The sequence below is a fragment of the Urocitellus parryii genome, chromosome 2 (assembly GCF_045843805.1).
Source record: "Urocitellus parryii isolate mUroPar1 chromosome 2, mUroPar1.hap1, whole genome shotgun sequence".
In the NCBI taxonomy this organism is placed as follows: domain Eukaryota; kingdom Metazoa; phylum Chordata; class Mammalia; order Rodentia; family Sciuridae; genus Urocitellus; species Urocitellus parryii.
In genome coordinates, this window is record NC_135532.1 from 152,777,489 (window position 1) to 152,804,025 (window position 26,537).

The following is a 26,537-nucleotide window of genomic DNA, read 5'->3' on the forward strand; positions in this document are numbered from 1 at the left end:
TTTAAAATATGCTAACATATGGGGCTGAGGTTGTGGCTCAGAGGCAGAGTGCTTGCTTAGCAAATGCGAGGCCCTGGGTTCAATCCTCAGCACCACATATAAACAAATAAATTACATAAAGATATTGTGTCCAACTACAACTAAAAAATAAAATTAAAAAATATGTTAACATATAATGATAAATGTAGATCTTATTTAAAACACAAGTCACCATGGAAGATTTAAGCAAAGGAAAAGTTAGGCATTGAAACAATATTAGGTATCCTATAGAATTTTTGGGCAATAAATAAGCTCAGAACATGAGCATGGATGAGTGTAGGTATCCAGGATCACAGCCCTGTCAATCAAAGAAGCAGGTAAGTGGGGGACCTCTGTTCTAACCACTGGGCACTAGACCATGAGGCTGCTGCTCCTGCCACTGGAACTTGGATCCCATTGGCATTTCATGTTATGATTCAACAGTGATACAAAAGGAAATAAAATAAATTTTTAAAAATACACTACTAGAAAATGATGAATGGAAGTGGTGTCAGAAATAAAGAAATCCTGAAAAATTTTAATCAGAGATTAAGGTTAAATGTGGAAATATTACAGAAAAGGAATGTTGCATTTTACTCTATAACTCTTTAGACAGTTCAAGTATTTAATAAATTAGAAGAAACAAATTAACAAAGAGAACTGTAATCTATGAATGTTATCTGAGGTATAATTTATATCTTTTGTATTGAAAAGATCTATTTTCTCTGTTTCATCATTTCTACTTAGATGTAAAAAATATCCATAGAATAATATCCTCTTTATTAATAATAAAAGGATATGTCTCAACAGCATTTCACAGTTTTTTGTCTATTTCGTGTTTAAGTAGATAAATTATTGCAGCTAAGATATTAATATATTTTTATCTCTTTAATTTAATTATATCTTGTTTATTTCTAATGACTTTTTACATATATAATCTACAGCATATGGAAATGTAGCCTGATAAGAATACAAGGAAACTGCACATTGATAAAATACCAGGGCTCTTCAAAAGCAAGAATTTCTTTCAAGGAGAAAACATCTTTTTCAATTGAAATCAAGTGAACATTTATTTTGTAGATGTATCAGAGTCTCTTGGCTAAATTTTAAGAATTCTTGAAAACTCATTAAATCCTGTACTCATAATCAGCAGAAGAGTGGTAATCATTCTCTTTTAAAGTTAATAAATTGAGCTAGGCATGGTGGCACACACCTGTAATCCTAGCAGCTCAAGGGGCTGAGACAGGAGGATTTCGAGTTCAAAATCAGTCTCAGCAAAAGCCAGTCTCAGATGATAAGCAACTTAGTAAGACCCTATCTCTAAATAAAATATAAAATAGGCTGGGTATGTGGCTCAGTGGCTGAGTGTTCCTGAGTTCATTCCTTGGTACCCACCAACCCCCCCAAAAAATAAAAAAGAAAGTTAATATATTGAAATATATCACTCCATGTGTTCATAATAATGAGCTATCATTTCAGAAGGCATTATCTTCAGATACTTTCTCATAGACACTTTAATAACCACTATTTTTTTCCTTTTTTTATTGTTGGTCGTTCAAAACATTTCATAGTTCTTAATACATCATATTTCACAGTTTGATTCAAGTGGGTTATGAACTCCCAATTTTACCCCGTATACAGATTGCTGTATCACATCAGTTACCCTTCCATTGATTGACAAATTGCCTTTCTAGTGTCTGATGCATTCTGCTGTCTGTCCTATTCTCTACTATCCCCCCTCCCCTCCCCTCCCCTCCCCTTTTCTCTCTCTACCCCTTCTACTGTAAATCATTTCTTCCATTTGTATTATCTTGTCTTACCCCTCCTTTCCTCTTATATGTCATTTTGTATAACCCTGAGGATCGCCTTCCATTTCCATGCGGTTTCCCTTCTCACTCCCTTTCCCTCCCACCTCTCATCCCTGTTTAATGTAAATATTCTTCTCAAACTTTCGTCCCTACCCTGTCCTTGTTTACTCCCCTTATATCAAAGGGGTCATTTGGTATTTATTTTTTAAAGATTGACTAGCTTCACTTAGCATAATCTGCTCTAATGCCATCCATTTCCCTCCAAATTCTATGATTTTGTCATTTCTTAATGCAGAGTAATACTCCATTGTGTATAAATGCCACATTTTTTTTATCCATTCATCTATTGAAGGGCATCTAGGCTGATTCCACAATCTTGCTATCGTGAATTGTGCTGCTATGAACATCGATGTAGCAGTGTCCCTGTAGCATGCTCTTGTTAGGGCTTTGGGGAATAGACCCAGAAGGGGAATAGCTGGGTCAAATGGTGGTTCCATTCCCAGCTTTCCAAGAAATCTCCATACTGCTTTCCAAATTGGCTGCACCAATTTGCAGTCCCACCAGCAATGAACAAGAGTGCCCTTTTCCCCGCATCCTCTCCAGCACTTATTGTTGTTTGACTTTCTAATGGCTGCCAATCTTACTGGGGTGAGATGGTATCTTAGGGTAGTTTTGATTTGCATTTCTCTGACTGCTAGCGATGGTGAGCATTTTTTCATGTACTTGTTGATTGATTGTATGTCCTCCTCTGAGAAGTGTCTGTTCAGGTCCTTGGCCCATTTATTGATTGGGTTATTTGTTATCTTATTGTCTAATTTTTTGAGTTCTTTGTATATTCTGGTTATTAGGGCTCTATCTGAAGTGTGTGGAGTAAAGATTTGTTCCCAGGATGTAGGCTCCCTGTTTATCTCTCTTATTGTTTCTTTTGCTGAGAAAAAACTGTTTAGTTTGAGTAAGTCCCATTTGTTGATTCTAGTTGTTAACTTTTGCGCTATGGGTGTCCTATTGAGGAATTTGGAGCCCGATCCCACAGTATGTAGGTCATACCCTACTTTTTCTTCTATCAGATGCCGTGACTCTGGTTTAATATCAAGCTCCTTGATCCATTTTGAGTTAACTTTTGTGCATGGCAAGAGATAGGGAATCAGCTTCATTTTGATGCAAATGGATTTCCAGTTTTCCCAGCACCATTTGTTGAAGATGCTATCCTTCCTCCATTGCATGCTTTTAGACCCTTTATCAAATATAAGATAGTTGTAGTTTTGTGGGTTGGTTACTGTGTCCTCTATTCTGTACCATTGGTCCACCTGCCTGTTTTGGTACCAGTACCATGCTGTTTTAGTTACTATTGCTCTGTAGTATAGTTTGAAGTCTGGTATCGCTATACTGCCTCATTCACACTTCCTGCTTAGCATTGTTTTTGCTATTCTGGGTCTTTTATTATTCCATATGAATTTCATGATTCTTTTATCTATTTCTACAAGAAATGCTGCTGGGATTTTGATTGGCATTGCATTAAACTTATAGAGAACTTTTGGTAATATCGCCATCTTGATGATGTTGGTTCTGCCTATCCATGAGCAGCGTATATTTTTCCATCTTCTAAGGTCTTCTTCTATATCTTTCTTTAGGGTTCTGTAATGTTCCTTGTATAAATCTTTCACCTCTTTTGTTAGGTTGATTCCCAAGTATTTTATTTTTTGGGGGGATATTGTGAATGGAGTAGTTGTCCTCATTTCTGTTTCAGAGGATTTGTCGCTGATATACAGGAATGCCTTTGATTTATGCGTGTTGATCTTATATCCTGCCACTTTGCTGAATTCATTTATTAGTTTTAATAGCTTCTTTGTAGACCCTTTTGGGTCTGCTAGGTATAGAATCATATCATCTGCAAATAGTGATAATTTAAGTTCTTCTTTTCCTATTTTTATGCCTTTAATTTCTTTTGTCTGTCTAATTGCTCTGGCCAGTGTTTCGAGGACTATGTTGAACAGAAGTGGTGAGAGAGGGCATCCCTGTCTTGTACCAGATCTTAGAGGGAATGCCTTCAATTTTTCTCCATTCAGAATGATGCTGGCCTGTGGCTTATCATAGATTGCTTTTACAATGTTGAGGTATGATCCTGTCATCCCTAATTTTTCTATCGTTTTGAACATAAAGGGATGCTGTACTTTGTCGAATGCTTTTTCTGCATCTATTGAGATGATCATATGGTTCTTATTTTTAAGTCTATTGATGTGGTGAATAACATTTATTGATTTCCGTATATTAAACCAGCCTTGCATCCCAGGGATGAATCCTACTTGATCATGATGTATAATTTTTTTGATATGTATTTGAATCCGATTCGCCAGAATTTTATTGAGGATTTTTGTGTCAAGGTTCATTAGAGATATTGGTCTGTAGTTTTCCTTCTTTGAAGTGTCTTTGTCTGGTTTCGGAATCAGGGTGATGTTGGCCTCGTAGAATGAATTTGGAAGTTCTCCCTCTTTTTCTATTTCCTGAAATAGCTTGAAAAGTATTGGTGTTAGTTCCTCTTTAAAGGTTTTGTAAAACTCTGCTGTATACCCATCCGGTCCTGGGCTTTTCTTAGTTGGTAGTCTTTTGATGGTTTCTTCTATTTCCTCTATTGTTATTGGTCTGTTTAGGTTGTCTATATCCTCCTGGCTCAATCTGGGCAGATCATAGGACTCAAGGAATTTATCTATGCCTTCACTATCTTCTATTTTATTGGAGTATAAGGATTCAAAGTAATTTCTGATTATCTTCTGTATTTCTGAAGTGTCTGTTGTGATATTGTCTTTTTCATCCCGTATGCTAGTAATTTGGGTTCTCTCTCTTCTTCTCTTCGTTAGCATGGCTAAGGGTCTGTCAATTTTATTTATTTTTTCAAAGAACCAGCTTTTAGTTTTGTCAATTTTTTCAATTGTTTCTTTTGTTTCAATTTCATTAATTTCAGCTCTGATTTTAATTATTTCTTGCCTTCTACTTCTTTTGCTGTTGTTTTGCTCTTCTTTTTCTAGGATTTTGAGATGAAGTATGAGATCATTTATTTGTTGGTTTTTTCTTTTTTTGAGGAATGAACTCCAAGCAATGAATTTTCCTCTTAGAACTGCTTTCAATGTGTCCCATAGATTCCGATATGTTGTGTCTGTGTTTTCATTTAACTCTAAGAATTTTTTAATTTCCTCCTTGATGTCTTCTAAAACCCATTGATCACTCAGCAACCTATTGTTCATTCTCCAGGTGATGCTTGCTTTTTCCTTTCTTCTTTTATCATTGATTTTCAGTTTCATTCCATTATGATCAGATAAGATGCATGGTATTATCTCTACCCCTTTGTATTGTCTAAGAGTTGCCCTGTGACATAGTATATGGTCTATTTTTGAGAAGGTTCCATGTGCTGCTGAGAAAAAAGTGTAGCTACTTGATGTTGGGTGGTATAGTCTATATATGTCAATTAAGTCTAGGTTGTTAATTGTGTTATTGAGTTCTATAGTTTCCTTATTTAACTTTTGTTTGGAAGATCTGTCCAGTGGTGAGAGAGGTGTGTTGAAGTCTCCCATGATTATTGTATGGTGGTCTATTAGACTCTTGAACTTGAGAAGGGTTTGCTTGATGAACACAGCTGCACCATTATTTGGGGCATATATATTTATGATTGTTATGTCTTGTTGGTGTATGGTTCCCTTGAGCAGTATGAAGTGTCCTTCTATATCCCTTTTGATTAGCTTTGGCTTGAAATCTATTTTATTAGATATGAGTATGGACACTCCTGCTTGTTTCCTTGGTCCATATGAGTGATATGATTTTTCCCAACCTTTCACCTTCAGTCTATGTATATCTTTTCCTATCAAATGCATCTCCTGTAGACAGCATATTGTTGGGTCTTGTTTTTTGATCCATTCAACTAGCCTGTGTCTCTTAATTGGTGAGTTTAAGCCATTAACATTTAGGGTTATTATTGAGATATGGTTTGTTCTTCTATCCATATTTGTTTATTGATGTTACTAAACCTGATTTGTTATCCTCTTTGACTACTTTCCCCCCTTTACTGTCCTACCTCCCATTGTTGGTTTTCAATGTTATTTTCCATTTCCTCTTCCTGTAATATTTTGCCAAGGATTTTTTGAAGAGATGGTTTTCTAGCTGGGAATACTTTTAACTTTTGTTTATCGTGCACGGTTTTAATTTCATCTTCTAACCTGAAGCTTAATTTCGCCGGATACACGATTCTTGGTTGGAGCCCATTGTCTTTCAGTGTTTGAAATATGTTATTCCAGGATCTTCTAGCTTTCAGAGTCTGTGTTGAGAGATCAGCTGTTATCCTGATTGGTTTACCCCTAAATGTAATCTGCTTTCTTTCTCTTGCAGCTTTTAAAATTCTCTCCTTATTCTGTATGTTGGACATCTTCATTATAATGTGTCTAGGTGTGGATCTCTTATGATTTTGCACATTCGGCGTCCTGTAGGCTTCTAGGATTTGGGATTCTGTCTCATTCTTCAATTCTGGGAAGTTTTCTCATATTATTTCACTGAATAGACTGTTTATTCCTTTGGAATGGAGCTCTGTGCCTTCCTGTATCCCAATGACTCTTAAATTTGGTCTTTTGATATTGTCCCATAATTCTTGGATGTTCTGCTCATGGTTTCTTAGCAGACTTGCTGAGCTGTCTATTTTCTTTTCCAGTTGAAATACTTTGTCTTCATTGTCTGATGTTCTCTCTTCTAAGTGATCTACTCTGCTGGTAGTATTCTCAATTGAGTTTTTAAGTTGCTTTATTGTTTCCTGCATTTCTAGAATTTCTATTTGTTTGTTTTTTATTACCTCTATCTCCCTGTGAAATTGATCTTTTACTTCCTGGATTTGTTTGTCAATGTGATCTTTCATTGTCTGATTTTGCTGTCTCATGTCTTCCTTGAGACTCCAGATCATCTGAAGCATATATATCCTGAACTCTTTATCTGATATTCCATCTGTTGCAGCTATTACCTCTTCTAAAGTTGAGTTGACCTGCATTGCTTGTGGTCCTTTCTTTCCTTGTCTTTTCATACTGCTCGAGTTTCTTTCTGCTTGGTGCAACTGTTGTGTTTTTGAAATTTACCCCCTATTTATTTATGTTGCTCTTGTATAGTTGAAAAGTCTCCCTTGCAGGTGCGGGCGGCGCCTGTGCCCCTACTCCAATTGGGGTGACGTGTCTACCACGCTGGTGTCTCTCTGGGCCTGTTCCGGGAGTGGAAGGCGGCTCTGCTCTGTCCCTATTCCAATTGGGTTGTCGTGACTACCATGCTGGCAGGTCGCTGGGCCTGTTCCGGGCGTGGGCGGTGGGCTTGGCTGGCGGGAATCCACATAATGGCAGTCCCTAACCTCCCTGCTTGCTAATTAATGGCTTCTCTGAGGCACCACGCCTTCTGTAGCTGTGGGGCAGGCCGCGCGAATCAGTTGGCCTGGATCTCCGGGGTCCTGCTGCTGGCTGTTTTGATGTTGCAAGCTGTTGGAGAGTGGTGTTGTATCCTTCAGCTTTCCCGGATGGTGGCCGCTGACTGCCTGGATGGAGTGTCCGCTGTGGGGGATGGGATGGGACTGTACTGCTTCCTTCCCCTTCTGAGATCCCTTGCTCGGCCCAAGGGTCCGTGTGGGCTTGGCTGGCGGGATTCCACCTAATGGCAGTCCCTAACCTCCCTGCTTGCTAATTAATGGCTTCACTGAGGCGCCACGCCTTCTGTAGCCGCAGGGCAGGCTGCGCGAATCAGTTGGCCTGGATCTCCCGGGTCCTGCTGCAGTTGGGATCCCTGGCACTCTATCACTTTGATTTTTTCTGCTTGCCCCTCCCCCAGCGCTGGCTAGCCAGGTTTCCTTTTGGCTGCTACTGGGAGGAGGGGTTGGAGGTCATGTGTCTCTAGTTTCCCCCTAGTCTTTATGGAGGCTCAGGTTGATACTCCCTCTCCTGGCAAGCCTAGGAGAGATTTTATGCGAATTCCCGCTGTCTGGGGGGTGAGCTGAATGACACCAACCTGTTTTGATGTTGAACTCTGAAGGAGAGTGGCTGTGTATCCTTCAGCTTTACCGGATGGTGGCCGCTGACTGCCTCGGTGGAGTGTCCGCTCAATAACCACTATTTTTGATTAAATTAGTTGCTATCTGTCATGTGACAGTTTGGGCAAACATTATTTTCTCAATCTTCAGATATAAAATCTTTCCACTTCAGTGGTAAAAAAATATTTCACAATGGGCAGAGTTGATTACTCAAGGTCAAATTAGATACATATTACCAAAACATTTGACCCACAAGATATGATAGAGTTTTAGTCAAATATCATGATAACAATAAAAAGTTCAGACAATATGTAGAACTGACTTAAACATCTGGACAATTCATTTGTTGAAGGAGATAATAGGATCATGACACTGAAGAAGCAGCCCAACTGAAAGATTCTCAAATGAATCCAAACAATAAGTTCTCTTATTCTTTATCCTAAGAGGCACTTCTTCCTGTCAAAATCCCATTTCTTTTTCAAAACAGTTTTGTGTTAGTCAGCTTTTCATCACTGAACAAAATACTTGACAAGAACAACTTAAAGGAGGAGAGGTTTATTTGGGGCTCATAGTTTCAGAGGTCTCAGTACATGGTTGGCCAACTCCATTGTTTGGGGGCCAAGTTCAGGCAGAACATCATTACTCACAGGCAGAGCACAGGAAAACTGTTTACCCCAGGTTAGTCAGGAAGCAGAGTGAGAGGGAAGAACAGAAGGACAAGATAAAATCCCCAAGTGCATGTCCACCCAGTGACCCATTTCCCCCAGCCACATCCTACTTTCCTGTAGGTACCACCCAGTATAGTCATCCTTTCAAATCAGTGATCCCTCAAATAGATCAATCTCTAATTAAGTTGCAGCTGTCATAATCATTTCAACTTTGACTATCCTGTATTAACACAGGAGCTTTTGTGGAACATGTCATTTACAAACCAAAACTATTTAATCAATGAAGGTCAGATAAAAGAATAAGTTTACCCCATTAAGCTCCTTAGCCCTTTAATTCATATGAATATCTAAATTTTCATATTTAATAATTGTAGATGATAGATGCTTAGATAGATGTATATGTGTGCACCTGTGGATGGAGAGATAGATATAGAGGTCTAAAGCTCTATTTATATTATAAAACTGATAGACAATGATACCTAAAAATCACAAACTGCACTATCTATATATTCCTAGTTCTTTATATAAAACAATTTACATAACAAATTTAATAATTATCTATGAATTAATTTACAACTAACATGATTATAGTGAGTGAAGTCCCATTGTATTGCTAGAAAATTATTTAAGTATACTCTGTAATCAATATTAAACATATGCTAATCTTAGTAAATAAACAAGTTATAAAATTGATTTAAAAGCACAGGACAACATAATTAAGCAACAATTTTTTCTATTTGATATATATTTCTCAGCTGTGAACAGCAGCAGACTTTTGGTCTGATTTTTCATCATTTTCACATTAATCATGAAAATATATTTGCAAATCTTGACTTGATTCAAAGCACTTTAATAACCACTATTTTATTGATTAAATTAGTTGCTATCTGTCATGTGACAGTTTGGGCAAACATTATTTTCTCAATTTTTACATGTAAAATCAAGTAACTTTCCCATAGTTGCAGGACAAGTTCATGAAAAAGTGAGATCTCTTTATGCTTCCTACTCTTTGCTAACATTTCATATTTTCCTGATTCACAATTTTCCACAAAACACTTGATCTTAATGCAGACTTTCAAATAGTTTTTTTTTAAATTTTTATTTATATACTTCTTCCAAGGGAATAGTTCATGTGCAAAGGGTGGAGTTCAGCATATAATAATATTCAATATACTAAGCAAGTATAAATTTTCTATAACCCTAAACTTTTTCCAATATATTTACATTTCTTGATAATGAACAAATCTTTCTTTTGTTTGCTTATTGCTAAAGGGGTTCTTGGTGCACGTCAGTAACTTGTTATTTTTTAAATTATGATGAATTGTTTTTAATAAATTATTTTTAACCTTGCATGCTTTCAATAAGTGGGCCTTAATCTGATCAAAAGCTGATTTTGTTTTTGAATCTCCTCAATTGATTTTAATATGTAGTCAGAGTTGGCTACCATTCATTTGGTAGGATGTCAGAATCCAATAGAACTCTGGTTTTCAACCTTGGCTACATATTAGAAATACCTTGGGAGCGTTTTAAGAAATCCCAAGAGACAGACTTTAGCCCACACTAATTAAGTCAGAATTTCTAGGGTAAGACCCAGGCATCTAGAGTTTTAATTTTTCCTGGCAATTACAATGTGCCTCTAACCTTGGGAACCATTGTATCTGAGGAGAAGAATTAGGCTGATTGATTAATTGATTCACCACTATGTGAGCATTTCATAATAAATTATGGCATTTGCTAAATAACAAGCTTAAACATTTCAGCAAAAATAGCTCTAAGGATGACATGGACTGATAGCTTTTCACACATTTTTTTTTCTTTTTTTTTTCAAGAAAAATCAAATTATCTTTTGCCCATTGAACTGTAATCAGTAAGTTATCTATTGTCTGGTTGTGGCTTTCTTCAAAGAGCTGGCTCTGTCTGTCTTCCCAGCTCCATAGCACTTTAGCTAGATATGGCTAATGCTCAAATGCAGGATAATTAATTAGCTCAGTTGGACCCATGATGACACTACAAGCTGCCGCTCCATTTACCTTTAGCACTGCTTATCTAGAATGAGAAGTCATTCAAACTACAGTGTGTCATAAGAAATACTGCAGCTAATGGTGACCACATCTTACACTCCCCATGTTAAATTATGTTGCCATTCCACACTATCATTCTTCTGCATCATAAGGACATCAGTCTATTAGAATGTATCCTTATGTGGCACACACCAATCATTTTTACAAAGAAAGAACTGGAAACAGGTCCCATAATTGCATCTTAGTCAACCAGTCAAGTCTATAAACAAAATCACTTCACTACCTCTTTTACCTTCTATAATTTTCTACCTGTGGACTGGAGATCTTTGCTTGTTTGATTTTCTTTTAAATTCATCAACAGCAGTATACTTTCAGTTCCCATGTCCTAAAACCTTAGACATTTCTTTGGATGTTTCTATACCACATGCTTGCTTGCTTATATTGAGAGTTAATGTAAGAAAGCCATTACTGGGGCAATGAACATTAGGCTCCGATTATGTTGTTAATTAGCAGACTCAGATACCGGTAAGCAAGTCAGTGTGTTTTTTTTTTTTTTCCTCTTTACTTCTGCAGTGACTGGGAAGGAGGGATTAGAGCAGCTAATTCCCAACAGAATCTCATTGTTCTTTTATTGCTTTCACTTACTGTTGGTCTGTCTCTGTTTCTGTTGGTATTCTTTGTCCTTATTTTACATATAGCTGATTAATTATTTCCGATACATACAAACTCCACAAAAGTTGAATTCCTGGCTTTTAAATAAATAGTGGAAACATGTTCATTTATTTCCAAGTTTCCTTGAACATACCTGGTACACTAAGATTTCTACTTTGCCTTTCAAACTATAGTCTGTCCTCCTCCCCTCCAGATTCAGCTCTATTTTTTTTTTTTTGCATCTTTTAGAGACTTTCTAAAGAGGATTGCTGCCTCACTATTTGTCAAGACAAAACAGATATGGTTCTCCTCCTCAAACAGTGAATGTACCAAGTATTTCAGGTATTGGGACTAATTATTATTCAAGTACATTTATAGATTTTTTTTTAACAAAAAAGCCCCCCTAAAATAACAAATAAATAAAAGCCACAAAATACCCATTGAAGGCATCTTCTTTTGCTCCTTAATCTACACATCTTGTATGGAAACCTAATCAAGCCATCATGCAGACAACAGTTCTAAAGAAAGTGTAAAGACACAAGCCAGACCCAGGTTTTCCCAGGATGTTAGTATAGTGGGTGATTTCTGGGCCCTAGAAGTGATTATTAAGGAGATGGAACAACCTCGAAGGCTCAGATTTATACCTCCTGGGGATGAAGAAAAGATGAAATTGGTGAAACATATGATCCGAAGGGTAAATTCTGGGAGTAGTAGTGCATATTTGAGTCCCTTCTCTGAGGTTAAACTTCATCAACATTATTCCTTCTTAGGTTAATATTTTTCAGGCACATTAAAATTCCCATACAATACTTATATGTAAGGGTTCTGTGTTTGGGATTGGGGTCACTGATGACTTCATGGCTGTGGAATGCTGGGTGCCTCGGAAAGTTTCTGTGCAAAGGCATAGGATGCCTAGTTGCTATGATAATGGCCTCCATATTAGAGTCTTACCAGCTTCCACCTTAATCTTAGGCACATAACTCCTGGGAATAAAGGAACTTGCTTGCTTGGTAACTACAATGTTTCACCAAGGTCAGGTGCTCCTGGAGCTGCCAGCCTAAAAGTTACTTCAGATAATAGACTTTCTTTAGAACTACACAAAGCTCCTAACATTGCATTTTGTAACTATGGAATGTAACTACAGAATAAGCAACTTTACTGATACTGTAAACAATAATGTGGATATGATACTAATGACCTAAGGTAATCTATTGTCAAAAATAAGTGTGGCTGCTTGGATAAAGAGCCACTCTGCCACCTTCCCTGTCTCTGCAGCTTGTCTGTCTCTCTGTCTACTTTATTATTATTATATACATTTATGTCTAAAAATTGTTTTGTATTATATAAGTTTCTATTATTCTGACATTTAGATTTTAATATTTCTATTAAAATTTATTTTTATTATAACTAACCATCAGTCAAGTCAAAATACATTTAGTGATGGCTCTGTCTTTTCATGACTATTGTCTGCAAAGTTTAAAAATGTTCTGCAACCCTCCAAGAACCAGATAAATAATGCAGGCCACCTCACTATGTCCCCTCAAATGTGAATAGAATAGTGACTCTGAAGCAACAAACCCCCATATCCTGACCCTTGAGACCCAGAAATATGACATATTTTTAAAAGGGCCTTTATTGATATGATGAATTAATGATATCAATATGAGGTCAGCAAGGTAATTGTGTGACAAAACATAGAAATTTAATTCATTGTGAAAATGAGTGTGCTTTATGATAGGGGTTACTGCTTCTCAAAGGAGTGTAGAAACTCTTGGGAATATAGCTGTGTGTCACATGAAAATCAATGTTTGTCTTCTGAGATTATCACATTTACTTAAGCATTTGGAATAAATGGTGTATTTATGTGAGTTGGAACACATTTAGCAATCCAAAAAGATACATAATATTGGAGATGCAACTAACATAATTTTTAAAAACATGATATCTCAGAAATGGAATAATTGAGAGTAAATGGAATTAAGGAGAACCAGGTTTGTATTAGTCCCCAAGTCCACAAATTTAAAATAAAAACTCACACTTTGTTTGCAGCTAAAAACTACTTAGGAGAAAATGGGAGTTGATAAGAGGACAATAGACCATGTGATAAGAACAAAATTAACAATAATAGATACATTTACTAAGAACTTACTAGGTGGCAAATCTTATTCTGAATGCTAAAATAACATTCTTATTCTATATTCACAAAAATGAAGAAATTGATAATTAGACAGATGAAGGGACCAGTAACTTACCCCAAATATGACTGACTTTAAGGTTTTTGCTTAATTTGTAGGTTGTATTGCTAAACTGTTTGAGTACATTTTATAACTTAGTGCTCTAATTACACATTGATTTAGAAAATTATGCACTTTATGTCAGCAGATGTGCCAGAAAATTGAAATTTATTACTAGTAAATTCTTGTTTCAAATAATACTTAATTTGGATCTTTTGACAGGGCATAGTCATTCAACACGTTAAAATAATTTATTTTATAGATTAAGAGATTGAATGAAACTGGTATTTTGAAAAAATGTGCAACTGCTAAACTTTTCTTGAGTTTCCATGTCTATGTATTAGAATCATACTATGGCCTTGTGATGTAGTAAATAGACATTTCCCTAGTTTTATTCTGAGAATGAAATTAATAGCTTTTATTTTTTTTTTTTCTTAGAGTCAGGGAAGATCTTTGGAAGCTGATTGAGGAAGAAACGTTTTCTCTTTGGAACTGTGGTAAATTTGCCCCAGAAGGACTCTTAAGTTATGGAAAGACCTGGAATATTGTTGATGGAAAGTATGTGAGCTGAGGAGAGCTATGTGTATTTTAGAGTTCCTAGGAGCCAGGATGTAAAAAAACTGAGCACTGGGCTCAGGGATAGATCACATGCAGCAATTATGAGTGTTTATTGTCTTATTGTTATCTATAAGTTTTTGGCCAACTCTTGCTAATACCCACTGTCCATGTGTGTAATGGCAGTTAGAAAAGGGCCTACGTTCACACTTGGGAAGAAATTATTCAGTGCAAACAATTTCTAAAAGCAGTTATTTTTTAATTTATTGTTAAAATGTCACCTTTACCCTGAAGAAACAGGTCATGTTTCTTTTTCTTAAAGTACTGCTACATGGCAAATTACTGACAGTTATTGTCATCAGAGAAAAGGTCAACAAACTTAGAAATACATAATTCATCATATATTCAATAACTTTTTTGAATTTTGCCACAAGATCAACTGCCACTGTGCAACACAAACACTGTTGATCATTGCTGCCCTTCCTTTATTCCAAAATGTCAAAGTGAGTATGGCATGTTTAATGTCCCATTGTATTAAATGAACTATGTTGTAAACACATGCATTGCCTTACAAACCTCTGAGACTTGACACATTTTTCCACCCAATACATGTCTATTTTTTCTTCCTTCTTGTAAAAATCTTTAAAAAAATTGTATACATTTCACAGTTTCCCTGTTTTCATTTTTCCATATTAATTTTTAAAGCCAACACCAGTTAGGTTTATGATTCTAGCACAACATTGATACCACTTTACTCAAGGTATCCAATGACCTTGAAAAGACTATACTTTGTAGTCATTTTCAGTACCCAATTTAATTGATCTATCCATTGTGGTAGATAGAACTGATTAATTTCTTGTAGAAACATTGTCTTCCTTTTTGTTTTTTTTTTTTTCCCCTGGGAGACAGTTTTAGACAAGTTTTTAGCTGCTGTGACTAAAACACCCAATCAGAACAATTGTAAAGGAGTAAAAGTTCATTTGAGGTCTCATGGTTTCAGAAGTCTCAGCCCATAGACAGCTGCTCCATTCCTCAGGGCTTAAGGTGAGGCTGAACATCACAGGAGAAGAGTGAAGAATGAAGTATCTCACATGAGGATCAGGAAGCAGAAAGGGAGTGTTCCACTGGCCGGATGCAAAATATGTACCCTAAAGGCCACGGCCCCAGAGATGCACCTCCTCCAGCCACACCTTACCTGACTTCAGTTATGACTCAGTTAGTCCCATCAGGGAATTAATTCACCGATTTTGTTAAGACTCTCATAACCCAATTATTTCTCTTCTAAGTGTACTTACATTGTCTAACACATACCTTTGGGGGTATCTCACATCCAAACCACGACAGAGACTATATATTCTATGCCTTTTTAGTCTCTTTCACTGGTACTTTTTACCTACCAAACCTCTACATATTGGAGTGCCCCAGTGCTATATTTCTTTCTTTTTTTTTCTATTTCCACACTCTTAGCTTGTTTAGTAACTTGATTTTAAATACCATCCATGCTTATGGATGCCAAATGTGTAACTCCAACTCAGATCTCTTTCTTAACATCAATTTACCTACAAACTCACCCCACCCACACACAGTCCCTTACTTGTTTATCTCTACTTCAATGAATAATAAAAGTCTCCAAATTGAATGTTTAAACTAACAGAAATTATACTCTCCCTCTACCTCTCAAATTAGTACCATTTTATTTCTTCTATATTTCATTTTATAGCAACAAGATTGTTCCAGTTACTTAGACCAAAACTTTTGTGTCATCTTTAACTCCTCCCTTTCTTTCTTTCTTCACCCCCAACATCTGGTCATTCCAACAAATCCTGTCATTTCTATATTCAAAATGTATCTAAGGCGTTGCCTAATGGTTACAAAGTTTCAGGATTTTTTGTTTTTGATGTTGTTTTGGTTTGTTTCTTGTTTTTTTTTTTTTTTTAAACTTTTAGGCAGAATGATTTAATGACTCTAGGTCACCAGGGAAGAATTGTAGTGTTTCAATTTTGCAAGATGAGAAGAACTGTGGAGATTGGCTGCACAGAAATGCAAAAGTACTTAATGTTAATGAACCATATATTTTAAAATTGTTAAGTTCATTTTTTTAGCTTTTATGTTATGTGTATTTTATTTATAATTAAAATATTTTATTCATATTTAAAAATAATAAAAGTACAAAAAAATTAATGCAGAGTTTGACTAGATCCTACTCCCAATTACTTCCAATTTACTAATCTAGGTCAACGTTCATTATTTGTTACAAAGAGTCCTACAATAGAAAGGAATACAATAGGCCAGTCTCTGATTTGGCCCCTATTTCCTTGAAAGTGTATTCTCTATGTTAACAGCAAAGTGATCCTATTAAATATTAGTCAGATCATATCTTTCCTCTTACAGTATCCCCTCTTACTCAGGGTAGGTAGGAACTAAAGTTGTTGGAATAACATGTAAGGCTCTATTGCCCTCCTTTTCTGATAATCTATAACTTGCTCTTTTATTCCCTGTGCTTCAGCCACACTGGCCTCTTTGCAGGTTATCTGACACTCCTTAAAGTCCTTGTGCATGTCTGTCTTCTTATCTAATATCTAGTATGTATAAGGATAGTTTTCTCACTTTATATCTTTCTTTAAAAGTTATGTTCTCAGTGAATTAATATTTGCCAAAAAACAACCTCTACGTTTTTCTCCCAATTCACATGCTCTTCTTGCAATGTGATACTGACCCTCCTCCAATGAAGACGTGACTTTATGTCCTCTTCCCTTGAATTTGAGAATGCTTATCAGTATGAAGAAAGTCATGTAATGTGATTGTTGAAGTTAGGTCTGTTTCCTCTTAGGATACTCCAACATCTGTGCTGTGCAGAAGCTCGGGTCATATGAAGATATAGTGTATAGCTTCTGTGACAGAGCCTCAGCTTAGTTCTCCAATTTCAGCCAGTGTTATCCAGTGTTGTCAGGGAGACTCCACACAATGAACACACAGCCACAGAGTCATCTGCAGGCTTGAACCTGCCAGCCAAAGACACAGATATTTAAAACCATAGACAAGGCATCCCTCATGTTCCCTGTTCACATTTCTAGTCTATAAACTCCATGAATGTATCAAAGTTCTTGTTTTTATCCTTCCAATTAGAGGTGGTTTGATGTATAGCAGTAAGTAAATGGAAGAGGAACACAGAAAAGGCATACTTGCTTCTAACTCTTTTAGCTGAAACCACATCCATTTTCCTATTATTCTTTTGATCAGAAATCAATCATTTGGCCTAATCTAACTGCAATTGCTCTTGTTACATTGGGAGATTGCAAAATGTAGTCTCATTGTGGTGCTAATATAAAGCGATCAGCTTCTGACAGTCCTTTGCAATTTAGTCTTTCATTATTATATTTTTATTTTCTGACTCTCAAACTAGAAGATATATTTCATATTTTTTGTTTACATATGCCTGCCACGTAGTGGATGCATATCAAGTGATTGTTAAATGAATTGAGTTTTTGATAAAAAAAAGCTTTTGAATAATACAGTGAATGAATTTCTTGTTGATATATTCTCTGTAAATTTATCTCCAAGGCTACTTCATATTATGATCAAAGTAATCATACTACTTTTACTAACATTTAGGTAGTTTTTACATTAAATACTATTTTTATTTAAAATAATACTTATTTTAAAGAATACTTTATCTCTGATGCAGTTTTCTTCTAATGGCTAGACAAGAAAATAAATCTCCACATGTTCCAATACTTTAAAATAACTCAACAAATGTCATAAACTCAGATATGTTATAGACATGTCTCACGTATGAAAATGAAAACTAAGAAAGAATTTAAACCAATTCATTTTCATCATCTTTTCTAGTACTTGATTTAACAATCCCATCTTTAATATTTCATTTGTTTGTTTGAATAGTTTTAAGTCAACCTCTTATTTTGTAAATGACCTTTTAGAAGACAATATTCATTAATCCATTATTACTTTTAAAGAGGGACACTTAAAATTCAAAGGATTGTTCTTTGTGCATACACAACTGAGAGTGCTGGACTCATAGAAAGTAAGCTTGCTTCCTTGTCGTCTGGCTCCTCTACAGGACCTTTTATACTTGTTTTAAGAATGGCTTAGGAACTTTTAAGGGTACATCTAATTACAGGTCCACCTGGAAACTCTATCTCCCTTTGGATTAACTCATTATCAACCTAATCAAAGGGGTGAAATCCCATCCCATGAAGAGGTTTTACACACACTTGAAGGAGGGAGTTACATAAGGCATACACATCAGGAGGCAGCAGTGTTGGAGTAGTATCAGATTTCTGTCTACTGTGATGGAGAGCACAGTTGCAGAATTCTGGAACCATGTTCATCCCTTTAAAAAACTCACAGGAACTCTATGTGATATGAGTAAAGATGTTGGTATTAGACATTATATTAATTATGTGTAGAGTCCAATTTTCTCATTTAAATAAAAACCCTAATATTTTGTTCTTTTACACAGTGGACTATCATGTCTGCATACAAACGTGTACACATTTCATTTTTAATCCATCCATATAAGATAAATACCCACCAAAAATCCAACATTGTATTGGCAAATGTGGATTCCAAGGTCTTTGTCATATCTAGGGCTCTTAAGTGGTCCTAATTAACCGCCTTCCCTGGGATGACTTTTCCCCTTCAGTTCAAGTCACATCAAAAATGAATTTTGGGGACTGTCTGATGTTTAAGGATTTATTTTGGCATACTTACAAGATGGAAAATGGAAGCAGGTGGGTGACATAGGCTTGAAATAGGGGTCAGATGAACACCTAACCAGTAATATCTGCATTTCAAGGATTTTGAAGGATTCTTTACCCTTCGTTATGTCTGTATAGAGTAAGCCCAGGCCAGTGTTCAAGTGTCTTTTTTTTTTTTAATAAATGGAATTTAAGCTAATACTGTAAGGAAAACTTTTTTTTTTTTTTTAAAGTTCATAAAAGTTGCACCTAGGCAGTAGTGATCTTGTCTCCTCTAAATCCTCAAACAAAGGTTGGAAATCATGTCAGGTTGTAGCATACTGCTAAGAGACATATAGTGTGGTCCCTGTAAAACAGGTATGTGGGTATTATGGCTATTCTGAATCAAAAACTATTATATATTTCTTGCAGTACACTATAGCTTCATTGCCTATGGCTATGAGAGATGAGTCTTGGTATACTGTATCCCGAGTTGTTATTGAATGAACAAATAAGGATTGAGATGATTGTGAGAAATAATTTTTCTTAAGAGAAAAATGTTGCCTGGCACAGCAGCCCATGCCTGTAATCCCAGAAGTTTGGGAGGTTGAGGCAGGAACATTGAGAGTTCAAAGCCAGCCTCAGCAACAGTGAGGTACTAAGCAACTCAATGAGACCCTGTCTCTAAATAAAACAGAAAATGGGGCTGAGTTAAATTCCTGTACCAAAAAAAAAAAAAAAAAAAGAAAAACAAAACAAACAAACAAAAAAACGAATGTAGTGCTTTCAGCTTAGGACCAAAATGAGAGGGTTTTTTTGTCGTTCTTATTGTTAGAAGAAACTAGAAATTTGAGGAATACGCTGGAGCATGTCACTTGCAATTTCTTTAAATATGCTTCCCACCACCCTTCCTCTTGTCTCTTTCTTATAGGGGAAATAGAGGTTGAAATAACAAGAAAAGCAGATCAATAGACTCTCTCTAGGACACTGAGGATGGAAGACAATACTATTTCATGGTCAGTGTAAATTTTTGTATCATCCACTAAGTGGTGGAGTGAATATTGGAAGAAAAAACTAATCAATTGTAAAACCTGTGGATCACACAGAACATTACAGAGATACAATTCAGGAACCAGAGAAGGAAAACCAGAGGACATAGGAGCAATGTGAGTTATGGGTGAGCTTTCCAAATCCAGATGAACATTAAGAAGAATACATGCCTGATAACTTCTAGCAAATTTTGGGCAAGAGCTAAGATACCCAGGATGCTTGTTCTGAGTTTAAACAGACGCAAACAAAGAGTAAATACAGAGTTCATGATTCTCTTATGCCCTTTCCCCACAGTCTTGGCTCCTGGAGGCTCTGGACAGCGGATACAGCTAGAAAGATACATAACAGCCTCCACAAAAGTGATGTTCTTTGCCATTCAGAAGATAAACCTATGGTTTTGTTGGGGATAAAACAAACTGAAAAGGAGGAAATTTATTATAATTATATCCTTCCAAGGCCAAGAACTACTAACCTATGTGGAAACATTTCGTGATTTTGAAGCTTTATCTATATATTCATTTAAACATATCTCATCTAACTTTTTCTTTAAAATATTTTTTCCAATATCTTTATTTCCCTTCTGTGTCCAATGAATATGTATAAATGTTAAATATTTTTGAGACAAGAAACATCATGTCCCATTCATCTTTGCTTAATTGTAATAGGCAGTCTATTTTTGCACATAGCTATATAGATGAGTATATTTCTAAGAGTAATTAGACTCATTAATAATTTTGGTTTTGTTATTTTTTTCAATTATTATATTTACAATTTTCATATCTTGACATAAACATTTCATACCTTGACATAAAAGGTAACTTCATATGTAACTACAATTTTTCATATTGAAATATGACACTTTTTGTTTTAGAGTCCATGGTAATTATAAAAGAAAAATTCCGAGGCTCCCTAAATTACAACTATAAAGGCCAGATAATGGGCAGGAGGAGAGATACAAAAGTTAACTAGTTAACACGTGTGGGCCAAGTAAATACTACTACACCTGCCTAAGTGTATGTTGAAAGCCTGAGTTATAACCTAGGCAGCCAACCACCAGATGTCATCATGTCTGGATTGGGTCATGGTCTTCATTGATTTAAGATAATTAATCTTAACCAATCCAGAAGTAACAAGTACTTCTTCTTATGGACTCTCCTCTTATCTCCCCAAATTTCCTTCACATTATCTCATTCCCTGTTATTATCAGGCAATATAGGTTCAATGTAATCAAATTAGATTCTCCTTCCCTCTTAGGTATAGTAAACATATTGTCAGCTGCCATCTATCCTTGAAGCTAATAATTCAAGAATTATTCCAGAATCTGTTCCTTTTTTGGCTTTCATCTACAATGGCTTAATATTCCTTTTATTTATAGAGACTTTAGTCTTTCAGATCTCTGCAACACATATTTTCAGGGAGTGGAATTGTTCATTTTATTCATTCTGAAGTCTAGATGCTTACATTCAAATATTGCTCTACCACTTAGATCCTTAGCATCACTTCATCTGGCTGTGCTTATTTTCCCAACTGTTAAATTGAGGTAATAGTGGAAACTGTTTATAGAATCACTTGAAAAGCTTAGAAGAATATATACATACAATGCTTTGATTAATGCCTAGTACAAAATAAATGTGTGATAAATGTTAACTATTCTTATTTTCAGCACAAAACCTAGTGTGATATAAGAATTGTTTGCATCTTTGAACTTAACAAAATTAGAAGATTATATGTTTCAAGTTTCAATAATCCCAAAATAAACACAACAAAACCCCATTACATTGAGCCCTGATACATTACCCCATCATTCCCTCTTTCTCTTCATGTCTACAATTTTAACACTGCTAATCTGACTTTATTAACTTGCAGTCATACTCTCATGGTGTATAGGAGGCTGAAATTATTTTCCTGAAAAACTGAAAAGATAATATGAAGTTATGGGAAGAATAGGACTGTTAAAACATTAGACTGATTTAGAACTAAAAGCCAGCTCTAGAATTAACCAACTCTGTGTTATTTAACTATTATTGTGAGTGGTCAACCTTGCACCTAAATTTCCATATGTATAAAACAAATTTGTTTGGAATAAATGAGAAAAAAAAGTGCATGAGCAAGTAACAGAGAAGTATCAGATGATAGGTAAACAGTTTTCTTTCTGTCCTGTTTGTTGCTGTGAAGTCAAAGGGGCTGTTCACATTTCACAGAAATCTTCACACACCATGTCATCACTGTGACATTGCAATGAACATAGACTTTCTTCTTGTAACATTGCTTCCTTCAATACAATGAGCCTGTTGCTTTCTGCAATACTTTGTTGAGCATTCCTTCCATGAATGTCCTCTACCACTTTAAATTGGACATTAAATGTTTCTTACAGATTCCTTCTCAAACCCACAACTGCTTCTCTCATATTCTCTACGTAGAGTTCATCCTCTGATACCAAAATCCATTTCTTTTGTGGATGATTCTCATATCTATATGGTTAATATAGAACCTCCAAAAAAGATCCTAAGTGATTCTTCTATTTATTTTAAGTCTGGTTAATTTCATGACTGCCTTATATATTAACAGTTTATACATTTTATGTTTGTTTTCAGGTTATTTTTGTGCTTTTTCTTTGTTTCAAAATATATTTTCTATAATTTAATCATTTTGATTCACATGACTCTTTGGGATTAAGTGATAATTTCAATTAATTTAATATTTTAAAGAATCAAATAACAAATCATTGTATTTTTTTAAAATGGCTCATAAATTTATTCTTCTAACATCATCAACAACCCTTTTCTGATAATCCTAAAACCTTTTCTAATTTCTCTCATTGTTCCTTCAGTCACATGAAATATTTTTTACCGTCCCCGTATTTTTCAAGCATCTCTATGGAAAAATTCAAAGATGTGATTGTTTACACCTTGAAAACATTATTCTTCTCCTCCTTTCTCTTCAAACTGAGTACAGTCATTGACTTTTTCTGTACACTTATTACTGTGTCATGAGAATATAAGTTCCTTAAGTATAAGGTCTTAATTGTTCATTAAATTAGTATAGTGAAGAGAATACAGGCTTTGGAATCAAATGAACCTAAATTTAAATCTCATCAATATTACTTTGAAGTTTTAAAACTTAAATTATTTTTTCCCTTTTGAAAATCACTTTTTTCCACCTATAAAAGAGCTATTACAACTACTTCAGAATACAAGAGCTCATTGAAAGTGATAAATAGAAGATGTTCACCCATTCTTTGCCAACTTCCCTTCATTATTAAAGTCCCTGCAATGCTTAGTAATGTACCTTGAGTGTGGTGAGCGCTCAATAAATGTTTAGAGCAGAAATAAATTATAAAAATTAAATATTTTGTTTTAGATATTAAATATAACTGATATTATTTATTATTATCAATGCATATAATTAATTCATATAACTCAAATTCTTATGATAATTTTATAAAATCTTTATCATTGCCTTTGGAAAATGGTCAAAATTTCTGACAAGTAGTGGCTGTGAATATTTTGCATGTACTAAAAGCAACCTCTCTTATCATAGATTAATACTCAGTTCATTGTCAATCTGTGACCTAAAGTTAGTTATGTGTCTGAGAGTTTGATACAAACTTTGTGGACATATTACAAATTCAAACTTTAAGGATATATCACAGATAATTATTTCAAAGAAGATGGGTCAGGAAATAAAAACATTCTTCAAAGATATATTAAACATAAAACAAATAGTAAGAAATACAAAAGAAAAAGTATGGTTAAAAATTTAAATATATAATGAGTAGAATGAAAATTTAAAAGGGAAATGGAATGAGTGACATCATCAAGATAGAAGAAGAGGTCCCAAGCCATTGTCACACCACAGAAACAAAATTTGATAGCATTCCACAGGCAATAGTGCCTTTGAGGAGATTTTGGATCCAGATAGAAGATTATAAAATTCTGGTTAGGCTCAAGATTGAGAACTCTTTTGAAAATATACTCTACTACCAAACCCACAAACCATAACCTTGGCTATGTAACAGAAGTCTCCCAGTGAACTGAACTCTACTCATGTATGCCCCTGGTAACAGGACCTATAGACCATAGATCTGACCAGAGTTCCTGAAGCATTTTCACAACTAGGCTCTAAGGCTGATCTGTCTCTGGTGACAGCCTTTCTTATCCAAAGGCCTGGCAGAAGCCAGAACTATATGGACCCCTGGTAATGGGTCTGCCAAACAAAGACCTGACTACATTCTCACTATAGCTATAGGGCCTGTCTCCATTCCCACTTGACTGTAATCTTGAAGGAAGTACAATAATCAAGGAGAGATATTTCCCTACAGAAACCAGTCAAGACCAGAAGTGGTTTCTTTCTCCTCACATGCACAGACATAAAAAAAAAAAGTTAATACAAATCACAAAGAATCAGGCACACATGACATCCTGAATGCTACTAAAAGAAACTTACAAATCTCCAGTAAATAACTAAACATAGAGATTTATGAACTGTTTGACAAAGAATCTAAAAAATTATTTTAAAAATATATATGAATAAAAAATACAAATAAACATTAAAATAAATCAAGAAAATAATACATGAATACAAATAAAGAGTTTAAACATAGAAAACAAAACACCAAATAGAAAACCATTTCTGAATAATATGACGACTAAACTGAAAATTTCAAGTAAGGGTTTCAACAGCTTACACAATTAGGCTAAAAGGAACTGTTATTAGACTCTTAACATGTCAATTAGACATGTTGAAATTATCCAGTTGGAAGTAGAAAAAGGGGAAAAATAATAAAAAGTGTAAAGAAATTCTACCTAGTTACAGCAGAGAACAAAACTCAATATATTTTTATAGAAATTCAAGAAGCAGAAGAGAAAGAAAAGATTTGCAAATCTGGGAAGAAATTTGAACATCTAGATCCAAGGAAATTCAAATAGACTGAATATTAAGAGATCTTTACTGAGACACATAATTAAGTTGTCAAAGGAGAAGACAATGAGAATGATGATAGCTGAAAGAGAAACGTGGATCATCACAGAAAAAAGAACTCCCTAAGAATTCTCAGCAGAAAACTTCCAGAAAAAGAGTGAGGAGTTACATTTAAAATGATGAAAGAAAAAACAAAAAGAAAGAAAAAGTACCAAGCAAAAACTATGTGCAGCAAAACCATCCTTCAGAAATGAGTAGACATAAAGATTTTCAAAACACAAAAAAACTAAAGGTGTTCATTGTCTTCAGACTTGTCTTTCAAATATGTTAACAGTAGTTCCCCAAGTTGAAACAAAGGAATACTAATTAATTTGCAATATGAAAATGTATAACAGAGGTTAAGATTTAGAAAAATTGAATATCGCAGTAATATTGATATATGTCACTTGCAACTTTAGTATCAAAGTGAAAAGAAAAAAGTATTTTAAAATCTATAGCTGTAATAAAACATGAATGGCTACATCAAATAAAAAGATGTAAATTTGAGCATAAATAACATTAAATAGGAAAAAGAATGTGAAAATACAGTTTGTATATGCTGTTATGGTAAAGTTGCTATCCACTTAAAATATGCTTCTCTAAGATATTTCATGTAAATCTCATGGTAATCTCAAAGATGAAAACCTGTGTGAGATACATAAACTAAAGAGAAAGGAATTGAAGTATACTGTGACCAAAAAATCATTAAATCACAAAGGAAGACAGGGGAAGAGAAAGAGAAAAGAATCTACAAAATAGAGACAACTAGCAAAATTATCATAGCAAGTTCTTACCCATCAATAATTACTTTAAATATAAATGGACTAAATTCTCCCATCAAAAGACAAACAGTTGTTAACTATATTAAAATAAGATTGTGGCATGTGTTGGCTACAAGAGACGCACTTTGACTTAGATAGAAAAAAGATATTCCATACAAATGATGATCAAAAAAGAACAGAGTGAATATAATTAACATTAGATAAAATAGACTTTAAATAAATAAAAATTGCCACAAAAGACAAACAGAAGAACACAATATAATGATAGGGGCCAATTAATCAAGAGGACATAACAACTATAAATAAACATAAACCCAGCATTGGGGCACTTGAATTCTTAAAGAAAATAATGACAAGGAGAATGGAAACATATGCAACAAATGACAACAGTAGAGTGCTTCAACATACCACTTGATCAATTAATAGATTATCCAGCCAAAATATCAGCAAGAAAACACTGGGCTTTAACAGCATAATAGACAAAATGGGACTTATAGACATATACTGAAAATTCCATCTAACAGAAGCAAATGTACATTAGTCTCAACTGTACAAGGGATATTCTTCATGATAGATCATGGTTTGTTCTTCAAAACAAATCTCATAATTTTGAAGTAAGAAATCACATCAAGTATATTTTTCTCCAACATCGATATGTAATCAAAATATCAATAATAAAAGAAAAATTTAGAAAATACACAAATGTGGAGATGAAATGATACACTCCTGAACAGCTAGGGAGTCCAAGAAAAAAATCAAAAGGAAAATAAAAAGATAGCATGAGATGAATAAAGATGAAAAAATAGATCTTCACCTCTTTCGTTAAGTTGATTCCCAAGTATTTTTTTTTAAGCTATTGTAAATGGGGTAGTTTTCCTCATTTCCCTTTCTGAGGGTTTGTCACTGATATACAGAAATGCTTTTGATTTATGGGTGTTGATTTTATATCCTGCTACTTTACTGAATTCATTTACTAGTTCTAGAAGTTTACTGGTGGAACTTTTAGGGTCTTCTAAGTATAGAATCAGATCATAAGCAAATAGTGCCAATTTGAGTT